Source organism: Trachypithecus francoisi, unplaced genomic scaffold, assembly GCF_009764315.1.
Source record: "Trachypithecus francoisi isolate TF-2019V2 unplaced genomic scaffold, Tfra_2.0 Lachesis_group1, whole genome shotgun sequence".
Taxonomy (NCBI): domain Eukaryota; kingdom Metazoa; phylum Chordata; class Mammalia; order Primates; family Cercopithecidae; genus Trachypithecus; species Trachypithecus francoisi.
Window position 1 is genome coordinate 88,671,020 of NW_022681454.1, and position 14,316 is coordinate 88,685,335.

Genomic DNA, 14,316 nt, shown 5'->3' on the forward strand with positions numbered 1-14,316 from the left:
GGGCTGGGGGAAAAGGCCAGGTCAGCGCGGTGGGATATTGCTGCCCCTAAAATGAAAACTCAGCAGCGGGCCAGCAGTGGGTGTGCGCGCGTCGATGCCAAAGGATGCGTGCGGGGAAGCCGGCGGACGCAGTGGGCCGGGCGCCGCCCTCCAAGCCGCCCCGCCCAGCCCACCCCACTCCGGCTTGTATAAAGGCCGCGCTGGGGCCCGCCCTCCTCACAGCCTGGGAGCGCGGCCTGCCGGGGAGGTGGCTCTCTCGCACCCCACACAGTCACAGTCCGCGCACTCACACACTTGGAAGCGCCTCCCCATGTCCCTCCCCTGCCCTCCTCTTGCTCTGCTCCTCTCTCCCTCACCACAAATAGTCGCCGACCTACTGCCAATCCGCCTCTCTCTCTCTCTCCTCTCTCTCTCTCTCTCCCACCCCCCCTTTCTCTCTCTCTCTCTCTCAACATGACTGACTGGGAAGCGGTGGCTCGGGCAGAGCAGCTCTGCTGGCGCAGGCAGGAGGAGCAGGAGGATTATTAAATAACGCAGCTCGACTCTGTGCAACTGGGAGTGGAGAGAAGGAGCCCAACAGCAGAGAAGGGGAGGGAGGGCAGAGGAGGGGGACCAGGAAGGACACCCCCGTGCCCCGAAGACATAAATCCCTGAGTGCCCGGGAGGAGCCTTAACAAGCGCACGGAGCCCTCAAGGTAGTAACGCCCCTGGTGCCTCAGCGCTCAGCGGGTCGCGCGCGTCGCGTCGCCGCTGTGTGGGGCCGGCCGCAGGCGGACGCGGGGATGACCGCTCGGCAGGTGACCGCGCCGTGTAGGGGCCGTCCGGGAGCAGCGCGCGCCCAGGCCCGGAGCGCCGGCCGCGGGCCCGGCGTGCTCGGCGCTGAGACCTGGCCTTGAGGGCAGGGTGGGAAGGAGGCAGGCGGGCTCGCTCCCCTTCGGCCCGCGGCTCCCAGTGCGCTGCGTGGCCATTTCCTCCGCGCTCCTGCGTGGTTTGCTGCCTGCGGCCGCGGCGGCCGCTCCAGGACGATGCGGAGCGCTGGCCAAGGAGGCAAGAGTTGGCGCAGGCTTCGGGTCGCTCCCCTCCCTCGCCACTCGCGTCCCGCAGGTAGAGGCGACCGGTCAGCGCTGGCGCCCTGGGCTGCGGGTGCTGAGGGGGGACGGCGGCGAAGAGGGGGAAGGGAGGAGGGGGCGGGGAGCCCGGGGCTCCCGGAGGAACCGCAGTGCCGGGCCGGGACCGCCTCTTGCCTCCGCCTGCTTGTCCTCTGGTGCCGGTTTCCTGGATTGAAAGCAAGACCCTGCTCGGAGCAGCAGTAACAGCAGCGAGTTAGATTGAACCAATTGCTTTGTGGTGGCGCGTCAAGGGCCCCAGGTTGTGTGTGTGCGTGCGTGCGTGTGTGTGTGTGTGTGCGCGCTCCGGACTAACCAGTGGGTTGGTTCACCTGAGCAGAAAGCCGTAAGCTGAAACCGCATGTGGCCCCCTGGCCCCTTCGACTTTTGGCTTGTGTCCCAGGGACTCGTACACACGGTGCCAGCAAGGGGTAAGGGTGACGGAAGGATTTGTGAATGGTGCTTCTGCGTGCGTGGAGGCTGAGCCTTGCTGATGTAAAGGAGGAGGTATCCAGGGTGAGAAGAAAGGCTATTTATGGCAAAGAGTTGTGAAATTTCTTGGGGTTTCCTTTAGTGTATCCTGAACTGCTTTCTTTCTCTCTCTTTCCTCTCTCTGCCTCAGAATTAGAAGCAATTATGCCTTCCCTTCCTCTCGTGGGACCTGGAATATGAAATGAAGTAAAAAAAATCACTCATATTTTTACAGGTAGAAAAAAAATACTTCTTAGAAGTTACAGATTATTTGCCCTTTAATGTTTTTATGTCCTCTTCTCCACCCCTCTTACCTTTTCAGGCGGTCAGTAGGACTTACAAGTCAGGAAATACCTACTTGGTTTCAACAGTTTTTATTTCTGAAATCTTTACAGTTGAATGCCTTCCTATTGAAATGTAACACACATCCTCCCTTCTCTGCCCCTCAAGGACTATTAAAAATAATGTGTACACGTTTAATGTGAAGCTGGTTTTATTAAAAGCCTTAGGGAGAACGGAGAAGACGACACCTAGGTGGGGGTCAGTTATCACTGGTTCCTTCAAAACTGGTTATTAAGGGAAGACCTAAAATACTGTTAATCTAGTCTGTAACATAATTTGTTTTGGTTTCTCTTTCTGTTTGCTTTGTAACATTATAACAGGTACATGTTCCAGATACGTAACTTGAAACTTAGAGATGACTTGGGACAGTGCCTGTCCCGATGCTTATAAAATGAATGTTTTCTCTTAAAAGTAGCCACCTGTACTTTCATAGAACTGTGAGTGGGTTTAGTAATAGGACAGTATCCTTAATATTGCAAACTGAGATGTCTCTAAAAGCCTGTCAACACAATGTTTTCCAAATATTGAAGTTTCATGTTGTAACCACCCTTTCAATAGTTTCACAGAGAAAAAAGAGAAGTTGGTCGACCTATTGTCAGAGTGATTTGTCTTCATTTAAATTAATTAATTATTTTGATCAAAACAAACCAACTGTTGTTTGTATTGTTTTATTGATTTCCTTAACAGTCCTGTTCTTTGAAAAAAAAAAGTAGAGTTAAGGATTTGATATTTTGATTTTGTTAGATTTATATTACTTTGAAATACATTTTCAACACGGAAGCATGTGCAACTTTAAATATTAGGTTAGAACTCAGATGGAGAACCCCACTCTGAGGGTTATTATCTCAACTATCCCAAACGATGGGAACATAGATATAATAGGAAATTAAAAAATGTAATTGATGAACTGTATTACTGCAATCATTAAAAGTCTGATTTATGAATATTTTGTTTTTTGACAGTCAAGAGAATCAGCAACTGCTTATGATTTTAAAGATACATTATTTATACCACAGAATGTTAATTTAGATAAAACAAAGTAGAAAATGAAAAATTTGTTATATATTTACAATAATAGTTATTCAAACCTTTATTGCGTTTTATTACTCATCATAATGCTCATAATAAAGGGCCTAACGTGTGCAAGGCACTAGTGTCTAGGCACTGGGAAGGAGTGAGAGATTCCTTGTTCCCTGTCCTTCAGGAACTTACTTGCCATGTGGGAGGAATCTGATGCTCATGCTTGAGTGTAGAGTTAACAGCCCATAACAATAAGAGATTACATGTCTAATGAGTATCGCAGGAGTTCAGAGCATGACCATAGCATTGCATACTGGATTTTGTTTGAGAATGCTTTGGGGGTAGGGAAGACTTGCTTGGTCTTGATCTTAAAGGATAAGTAGGATTAGTACATTGTGGATAAGAAAAATATAAGGTACAAGACGCAAGTCTCCTGGAATAATAGAAAAGAACACATAAGGGAAGATAAGTTTGTTTTGACATAAATTAAGATATTGCTGGATATTTTGCAGAGTGCAGGTTGAGTCTGTTTTGGATGTACATCCTTCTACACATTCTATCCTTTTTTTTTTTTTTTTTTTTTCTGAGATGGATTTTCGCTCTGTCACCTAGGCTGGAGTTCAGTGGCGCTATCTCCGCTCACTGCAACCTCAGCCTCTTGGGTTCAAGCGATTCTCCTGCCTCAGCCTCCTGAGTAGTTGGGACTACAGGCGCATGCCACCCTGCCCAGCTAAATTTTGAATTTTCAGTAGAAATGGGGTTTCGCCATGTTGGCTAGGCTGGTCTCAAACTCCTGACCTCGTGATCCACCTGTCTCGGCCTCCCAAAGTGCTGGGATTACAGTTGTGAGCCACTGCGCCCTGCCCACATTCTATTCTTGAAATTCATTGTTAATATTTACACATTTAAGAAGACAAATCTTTAACTTTATATTTTGTTTGTTTTTTGAGATGGAGTTTCGCTCTTGTCGCCCAGGCTGGAGTGCAGTGGTGCAATCTCGGCTCACTGCAACCTCTGCCTCCCGGGTTCAGGAGATTCTCTTCCCTCAGCTCCCTGAGTAGCTGGGATTACAGGTGCATGCCACCACACCCGGATAATTTTTGTATTTACTTTAGTAGAGATGGGGTTTCACCATGTTGGCCAGGCTGGTCTCGAACTCCTGACCTCAGGTGATCCACCCTCCTCGGCCTCCCAAAGTGCTGGGATAGCAGGCATGAGCTACCGTGCCTGGCTTATGTTGCCTTTTAATAGACAATATGTACTTGTATTACTACAATAGTACAATAGAATTCTTGTAGAGAATATGTACTTTAAATATTTAAATATATCCACCTCACTAATGTGTTGAGTAAAAGTGGTGTACGTGTAACCTCTTTATGGTGAGGTGTTTTCGGTATTTCCTTAAGCAAATCTTTTTAGGTTTTTTGTAAAGAAGTGTGATGATGTGTAAAAGAATAACAATATTAATAGCATCTTTTGAATGCTTAACATTTTATTCTTCATATAAAATGTGTACTCTATTTAATAATATATTTTATATAATATTTTATTTTAAACTTCTTAGATTTATCGAATCTATTAGATTAGATTTTATTTAACATTATTGTATGCAGCCACATAATAGTTAATCTATCCCTATATTATTTGCCATAAATATGTAGGTATGATACAGAGCTTGTGGTGAACGTTTTAGAATTTTAGCAACAATTTTATGGCTAATTTAACTATCTTCTGATAAATAAATTGTATTAACAATAACACCATGACCTTTCTCTATTCTAAACGTAGTTGTTTTTTTCTTTGTATATATAGGTTGATTTTAGACAAACTGTTTAAAATGCATTTCTTCATTTCACAAATAAAAGGGAAACATCTGAATTGATTTTGAGTCTGTCTATTCAATATGACACCCCAGAAGTATGCTGTGGTGACAGTAAGGAAATTGCGCAAATATTAGACGTGACTTTCAATAAATAACCAAATGGAATTACTTTCAGATTAGTTGAATTAAAATATTTTCATATATGTATTTTGTTGACAGTGAATAGATAAAGAGTTCCTACAAAACTGAAAGCCTGTTTAATCACCAATTTTATATTCATGCAAGAATGAAATGATTCCCCATGTAGTTAGGGTACAAACTAGCCTATCTGTTAATTGGTACCTTTTAAGTTTGGTTTTGGACTGTGTGTCACAGGTGTATCATTTCAATAATGTGATTTCATCCACTGTATGACTGACAGCTTCTGCATGATTTCCCTATTGGACAGTGACAAAATCTGTTTGCTTTATAGTGAGTACATACGCTTCTATCAGCAATATTATCTTCTCTGTGCTAGAGTGTCAGTTAACAATAAAACATGAAGTCTGGGGTGGGAGAAGCAGTGAAAAAAGATGGGGAGATTGAGAAGAAAACACTATAACAAAAGAAACATGTTTTACTATGAAGCTTAAACTGAATATGAAAATGTGAAGCTGGCTATTCTAAACTGCAATACATTGTCAAGATATTGTTATCAGTCTACTTTAAAACAACCATATTGTATTTTAAGTTGTTTCCATGCAGGCTACACTTTTTTAAAAGGTGTTTGTTGGAAATGTTTACTGAGGTGTTTGATATATTACAAATTGTTAAAAGATTTCTGCTTAGATCATTAACTAATGAATTTATTTGCCAAAGTCCTGGCCCTATACCTAGAATAACTTAAAGCACAGCTTTTGGTTTTGCATCATTTACACTGCATATTAATTAAACTTGATTAAAATTTTTGAGTTTTTAAACTGTGCTTTTATACTACATACAGTCCAAAGGACTTTTATAAAGCAACACTTTATTATCTAGTGACAGTTCTTAACCTAGAGTAGTGGTTTTCAAAATGTGATCCCCTAAGCAGCAATAGGAGCAACCATAAATTTGTTAAAATGCCGTATCTGTAGCCCCACCACAGACTGATTGATTCAGAAGTTCTGGGGTGGGGTTCTCTATGTGATTCTTATGCACTCTAGAATTTGAAAGCCACTCACCTACAATATTTTAGAGTAAAAACTGAAGGCTGTGTCTTTCTTCTGTTTTATAAATAAGTACTTCCGTCAGCTGGTAGTAAACTAAGGTTCAGATATTCAGTTTTGAAAAATATTACATTGTCCATCAAAAGATTTGCACCTCAACTATGTTTTCTGACCAAATTTTTAATGAGTTCCCATTGCTTGTGCAAGAATTTGCTGTTGATGGGGGAGGGAATACATGAAAATTTAACTGGATAGTAATGACCCTAGGCTGGACCTTACTGGTAGTTAGTTATAACGTAAATGGTATGCACAACACAAATTGACCAATTTCTGTTTAGTTTTGTTGACTCTCGTGATATTTTTGGTTTTGGCATATAGTAAGCACCTTTCTCTGGATAAGATTACAGCTATTTTAGCTGTACAATAATAATGTCACACATGTGAAATATTCTAAGTCTCACTGCTGAAATAAATTTTAGACCATAGCTCTACGTCTTTCAAGGTTAAGGATAATGTGTTCGCATCCTGTATCTCCTTTATACCACTATTTCTCTCCCTTTCCACCAAACCCTTGCTTCTCTATTTCAATCATCACTTCCCTAAGGATACCTTTCTTGGCCTTGTTTTCTACATCAGTTGCCCTGTTATATATAGTTTTGCATTTATGTTCCTCTTCCTTGTGGTACTTTTGGCAGTTTAAATTTTACTTGTTTTGTGTGATTGGTTCAGTATTGCTTCATCAGTGTTAGCAATGTCTAGCACATAGTACATGCCCAATAAATAGTGGTTAAAAGAATATATGAATAAATAACTAAGCTTCTGCGCCCTCATTCTAAGGATTTTTTAATTTTTTCCAAAGAAATAAACCTTAAGAAATATTAAAAATAAGGGGAATCTTAGAATTTTTGCAAACATAGTTATTTCCTATTTTGCAAATTATGAAATACTATTAACAACAATAGCAATGACTGTAATGTGCTGGACACTTCTTACATGATGTACACTTTATAATGTTATGTCATGTCATTTTAACATTGTAAAGTTAGTTTGATGCATATATTAGAGATGAGGAAACCAAGTCTCTGTTCTATGATCTGCTAAACTGTATAGACCAAACTTTGATTTTTAAAATTATAATGATGCAAAAAATATGAAACTCATAAACAGAGAAAGTCTGAAGGAGTATATATCTTCTTTATTCCTAATTTAACCAAGGGCCCAGCAGCAATATCTGTGTATTACCTATCCTTTGCCACCATCTTGAATGATTCTGCCATTGCTTCTTGGGTCACTGCAACAGTGACCGAAGGAGGACTTGGAGATGGAGGACCTGCAAGGCTGGTAGTCCCATATTCTTATTGCTATTTTTAATAGGGATATTGTGCACTGTCAGTGCCATTCAACCACAATTCTCTTACTCTATTTAGTCAGAATCACTCAACTCTTTAATGAAAATTTAAGATGTAACCAAGTATAATTTTGTGAATGTGTGCCTTCATGCAGAGAAAGTTCAGACAGTAGATACTCCACTTCATATTTGAAGTTATGCAGCTTATCTTCTGGAAGGATTCATGCAGAGCTTTGAGCATGTTGCTTAAGAAAAGTTGAGCTTATGCGCAAGTTATGAATCTAGCTTTCCCCCCATGAAAAGGAAATATGTTCACTGCTACTATCAGATTTAATTTAGTTTCTTTTAACTTTTATTCTTCGGTTCATCTGTTTAACTGTGGATTTAATCAGTGTTCACATGTTCATAGCAAAGGATATATTTCGGCTAATTTCGTAGAATTAAATGGACAGAAAGTTAAATTTTTTTATTTTGAAGCTCTCTTCAAGACTATACAAAGTTGTATATATTTTATAATGTGTTTAAATCAGTCAAAACCATGACTAAAACTAGATGAATAATATCAAGGAGTAAAAAAAATGTTTTTTTAACTAATTTTTCACTTATGGCTTATTTTGTGGCTTTTGTCAAAATCTATTTCTGTCACCGGAAGAATTAACTCTAACTTGAGCCTTGGCTATGCTCCTGATTCAGAAGCATTCGTTCTATATAATGAAAAAATTAACTGATTTCTAGCCTAACATTTTGTGACTTAACATTAAGCAGCCTTTGATATTCAACTCTAACATTACAGCGTATTTCTAGTAATTAGGCTTACTTATATAACTGAAACTGATTTCTCGCTTAATATTTTCCCCTGTATCTTGATAAATTACCCAATCTCACTGTTCCTCCTAGCATTTGAGCAAGGCCCCCCACCTTTTTTTAAAGAAAAGACTGGGATCCTGCCTCTGAAACAATCTCATTTCCTGAGCCATTTTATCTGCCAGCAGACACCAGAAAACACAACACTTTCCTGGATCTCCAAACATTGCTAGCTCTTAGAAGTATGCTTCATTTCAATACTCACTCTTAGATTTCCATGATGCCATCTACTTATGGCATATTGTCTTGCTCCTGCATACTTAGACTGGTTAGACTTTTTATAAGTATTTACAGCTGTGCCTCTGGAGTGCTTTTTTTTTTTTTTTTTTTTAGACGGAGTCTCTGTTGCCCAGGCTGGAGTGCAGTGGCGTGATCTCTGCTCACTGCAAGCTCCGCCTCCCAGGTTCACGCCATTCTCCTGCCTCAGCCTCCCGAGTAGCTGGGACTACTGGCGCCCGCCGCCACGCCCGGCTAATTTTTTTTGTGTGTGTGTTTTCAGTAGAGACGGGGTTTCACTGTGTTAGCCAGGATGGTCTCAATCTCCTGACTTCATGATCCACCCGCTTCGGCCTCCCAAAGTGGTGGGATTATAAGCATGAGCCACCGCACCTGGCCTAGCTGCACCTCTGGAGTGCTTTCTAAACTACAGTGCAGGTGTAGTACCAGGTTAGGACCATCACCAGACTGCCTCATTTTGCGGAATATAACCTTTCCTTACCTGGCTGTGCCCCACTAGAAAGACAGTCATGTATCATCTTTGACAACAAATATTTTATAAATGTTTATTACATAGTTGAAGTCCGTCAGTTTCAAAAATCATGCACCTCTTATTGGTATAATCTTAAAGTGTAAATTACCAATAACTTATGGTGTTTACTGAACAGCTTAATCCACAATAAATGAAGTACTTGTAATTCCATATCTTATTTGGTGTCCAAATGTGATATATGTGTACAAATATATGCACAGTGTACATATGAATTCTTTAGGGTTTACCTGTTTATCTTTTCTAGTCACTTAAGTTCATGATGATATGACTCTTCTGCATTCTCCTTCATAACTTTGTTTGTATCCTATGTATTTAGAATGTAGAACAATTGATGAAATTTATTCCACACAATAAGGTTTCATCTTTAATTTCTCCAGTTCATTAGTGAAATTTAGTACTGTACCTGTATTCAAGGAGTGTTTGTTAGCTGGGTGTGGTGGAGCACTCTTGTAGGTCCTAGCTACTTGGGAGGCTGAGGTGGGAGGATTGCTTGAGCCTAGGAGTTCGAGGCTGCAGTGAGCTATGATCACACCATGCATTCCAGCTTGGGCAACAGCAAGACCCTGTCTCTAAAAAAAGAAAAAGGTAAAAAAAGAAGTGTTTGCTCAGCTAAGTGTACTACTCTAATTCAGCCTTCATGGGGGTATCAGTGATATACCATTCTTATTAAACAAATTCAGACTAAGCTGTATTTATGTACCTATTTACTGAAATTAGCTTTTCTTGGAAATTGTTAAATCTTATAAATCTGTTAATGAATGTTGATTGTGTGTGTGTGTGTGTTTTGCAATAGCAGCAAATAATGTATCACAAACCTACATCATATTTATAAATAAAAGCAAACCAAACATCAATTAGAGGCATGGCAAAAATAAATGGTTAACTTTCTAGGCAACTTTCCCTTTAGAGAACTGTTTTTATGTTTGTTTAGTTTTGTTTATTTTATAGATATAGAAAGGACCAAAACATTAAATCTGAATATATAAAATATGTTGTGAGTGCTTCTTTATAATAGGCAATATTCTTCAAGACATTTAGGAAAAGCTTGAGGTGAGAAAACCATGCATATATCCCAGAAACATCAGGTGAGAAGTTAGGAAAAGGAGGAAAATACTAGCTCTAAACAAGACCCAAATTCATTGTTATAAATATAAATTAAGAATAACTTATTTCAGACAAAGTTTCAATATATTTTAGAGATAACAAAACCCCAGAGTTTGTACAATAAGATTCTTAAATTTTCAAAGGAATGTTACCTAGTGCACAGATAGCTCAATAATAATTATTGGCTTTTTCAGCTATTAATATTTTATTCATGTATAATCGACCAAGGGATATTAAAAGTATTCATTCATAAATGAGCTCCATAAAAGTCAGAATGTGACGCCTATAATGTAAATCTTAAAAATTAAAGTACAGATTACTAAACTGGGCCATTAAATGAAACATTACAAATTTGTACACAGGTATATAAACTTTTAGAAACATTATGACTAAAGTTGGCTTTGAGGGGTATTCCTTTACAGGGTACTTCAAAGTGTAAATATAGGGGAATTGGGGAGATAGCTTCATTATCAACAACAATTCAGTTTCTGATAGGAGGAAGGGTACTGAAATGGGAAGTTTTACATTGATTTTAGGGACAATATATTATGAATTCTAGCCTGGCTTGAAACAGAAAGGGGATAGAGACCCCAGAGTGCTAACTATCCAGTGAGGAGAAGGAAGGTATTGCCTCTCAGGATATTTCTGAGGAGAGTCAGGTTCATTGGATGGTGATATAGAAAGCACCCAGCCTCAGAGGCCTGATTCAGGAAGTAAATGGATGAGATATTTTAAAAGCTAAGGAATTATAATTTGAATATAAAACAGATTAGTAAATTTGAAGTTCTGGAGATTGTCTCATCTCGATTCCAATCTGCTAGACATCAATCTGCAGTCACCTTTGACGCAGAGGAGCTATCCAGGGTACTAGATCTTGCTGACCTCTCTTGCAAAAATGCAAAATATGCTGTTTTTGATTATGTTAATCGTAGAGTCTGCTGTTGCAGATGCTACATTATTTAACTGCAATTACTAACCTTCCATCATTTGGCTTATTCTAGTGGGCCCTTCAAAGTTCCTTTCAAAAGTAAATTCATGGAAGCCCATCTCAATTCCACATAAGAAGCATATTCTGAGTTCCAGTAATATCCTGTGTATATTAGTATCAAATCTCCATTTAAAGTATCATAATTCATTGCTTTTTTGTGCTTCATACTCAGTAGACGGTGAGCTTTATGAGGGCAGGGGTTTTTTTAAAAATGTTTTTCTCTTTCCCCACCAGCTGGTCTAAACTAGAGATGTGAAGATACTCAATATGCAAGTGAGAAATGGATGAATAAATGCACTACTGCTTAAGAGTGATGTGGATTTCTTTTTTTAATTTTTTTTGGAGACAAAGTCTTGCTCTGTCACGTAGGCCAGAGTACAGTGGCACAGTCGTATCTCAATACAGCCTCAAACTCCTGGGCTCAAGTGATCCTCTCACTTATACCTCCTGAGTAGCTGGGACTACAGGTGCGCCCCACTATGCCCAATTGAGAGTGACATGAATTTTTTCTGCATTATGTGAATTACTTCCAGTGCTAACCACTATTCTGAATCCTACCTAGGCTCACTTTGAACACTGCCCTCCCTGGCTGTTTCATAGACTGAAAATTTGGAGCTGAATAGCTGACACTGGCTAAAAGTCTTAAAGTAAATGAAAGGACTGGAGGAACAGTGGCACCTAAACTACATGCATTAGGGGTTAGTGAGGTCTGGGGAAGCAAGTAGCAGTGGCACAGACTAATTTGGAGAATGGAGGTCAAAGGAGAGTCGGTTTTGTCACTTCCTCAAATCAAAATCCTGAACACCTACTCCATGTTCACTTTTTAAGGCCTTTGGAATATGGTATTTTCTTCCACTTTATACAGCCCAGATTCACATTTTGAAATGTTGACAAATCTGAGATCATGTGAGGCTGCCAGAATTCTTTCATTCAGTAAACAAATGTTACTAGGCCCTGTGCATGTATCAGTTAATGAAACCCAGTATGTTTCCTGTCCCCATATAATCGATGGTCCTTGTTGAGAACAGAAGTTGGGAGACTTTTGGTTTTGTTTGTCTGTTTCTTCTAGTAGCCACATTAGTGACATCCCAGCTTGCTACACAGAGTGAGTGTGCTTGTTTCCAGATCTCCACCCTGCCTTCTCACATCGTTGCCCTAAGTTTCCAATGTGGCAAAAAGGGACTAAGTCATCATAGAAAAACTCTTATTTACATGAAAGATATCCTGTCACTAGTGTGGTATTGATCTGCTGGTCAGTTTTGCATGATGTTGGTAAACTCTCTCTCTCTCTCTCTCTCTCTCTCTCTCTGTATATATATATATACACACATACACACACATATATATACACACATATGTATCTTCCCTTATAGGGATATTTTCTGAACAGTTTAGGTTCCATGGTTTCTATTTTGGTCAGAAATTCCCTGTATTCCAAGTGCATAAGCCATGGAAAATAGCTGTGTGACCTTTAGATGGAGGATATTTTCACTTTATAGTTCTAACTTTCATGTTTTTGAAGTATATATGCTATCTGTCCTTCGGGTCATATGTTCCTCTTTCCTTTTTTTTTTCTTTTTTTTTCACATATTGCCAACAGTAATGTTCCAATTATGAAGTAGAAAAAGAAAAGCTGTATTTCTTGGTAATTTTTTTCCTTGAGAACACAGTTGTGTAACTCAGAGAAATAATGTAGATTCAGAATAACAGGTATAAAAGTATGAAAATGAGACTGGGTACAGTGGCTCATGCCTGTAATCCCAACACTTTGAGAGGCTGATGCGGGCCAATTACCTGAGGTCAGGAGTTCGAGAACAGCCTGGACAACATGATGAACCCTGTCTCTACTAAACAAACAAACGAATGAAAATTAGGCAGGTGTGGTGGCGGGTACCTGTAATCTCAGCTACTTGGGAGGCTGAGGCAGGAGAATTGCTTGAACCCGGAGGAGGAGGTTACAGTGAGCCGAGATCATGCCACTTGCACTCCAACCTGGGCGACAGAGTGAGACTCCATCTCAAAAGTAAATAAGTAAATGTATGAAAATGAAAACCGAATAAAGCGAAAGTTCTCAGTAATCATACTGAATAAATTGATTATTTAAAAACCTAAACTTTCTTTGCTAAATATTTGCAATTATGTCAAATAATATGGTCATCATTAATTGTATCGATTAAAGGCCACTAGTGCTATTTTCTAATTATTACTAGAGCTGAAATATGCATAATAAAAGCTATGTTTAATCTATCTAAAGAAAAATTGCCTTAAAACCCTCTAAAGAATTAGTATGTGTGCGCAAAATTTAGGTGTTTTGTAGTGGAACTTAAGAGAAAGGGATGAATTTCAGCAATCATATGAATCATTTGTGTTGTGTAAATACAGCCCTAGGAATCCTCAGTACTCAGTCAAGTTTAGGACTCCTTAGGGACCAAAAGTGATGATTGCCTTTGAAGAGTGTGGTTATAGAAAAATGGGGTCCTGCTGAGATTACATTCTTTTTTGACAAAGGAAAGTAGCGCAGTTCACACTCACATCAAAAACAAATTTTATTGAATTAAAAATTTTTGACTGGAGTACTTTGTGACATTAAGACAAACTTGTATCAATCTTTGTTATATGTGTGTATGAACACATGTACACAGGTAGTAATTAATTTCTTATGAAAACTGTCTTTTATAACTTACTTCTAATCAGATATTTTTGGTCTACTTTTTTAGAATGAAGGGTTTAGTGTTCTCCAGAGAAGCAGAACCAACAAGACTATCTATCTATCTATCTATCTATCTATCTATCTATCTATCGAAAGACTTATTTTAAGTAAATGGCTTACATGACTGAAATCTGTAAAACTGACTGGAAGGTTGGAAACTCAGGCAGGATTTTTATATTACAATTTTGAGACAGAATTCTTTCTTTTCCGGCTAACATTAGTTTTTGTTCTTGATGCCTTCAACTCATTAGATGAGGCCCACCCCACATTATCAAGGGTAATCTGCTTTACTTAAAGTCAAATGATTGTCCATGTTAATCACATCTACAAGATACCTTTACATTAACATCTGGAGCAATGTTTTATCAAACAACTGGGCATTATAACCCAGCCAAGTTGATACATAAAATTAACCAAAACAAGGGATGAAAGATAATATGTTAAGCTCTTTCTGTTTTACATAATATGTTAGTGCATACATACTTTTTCTTTGGTCAGAGATATTTTGGCATTGGTTAGTTGTTGGTATGTAAAGACACAGGTCATCGTGTGTTCTTTATCATTTATTTAACATGCAATATGTGC

The 14,316-nt window shown here is 39.3% G+C and overlaps 1 protein-coding gene across 1 annotated transcript in view; it reads left to right on the forward strand.

Annotated features, from left to right (window-relative positions):
* The first annotated feature begins 236 nt into the window (after nucleotides 1-236).
* The window catches only part of CCSER1 (coiled-coil serine rich protein 1), an 870,293-nt gene continuing 856,213 nt past the window's right edge, over nucleotides 237-14,316 (forward strand). Inside the window, exon 1 of the mRNA XM_033214831.1 lies at nucleotides 237-695. The gene's annotated coding sequence lies outside the window, so the exon portion shown is untranslated. The remainder of the gene's footprint in view (nucleotides 696-14,316) is intronic.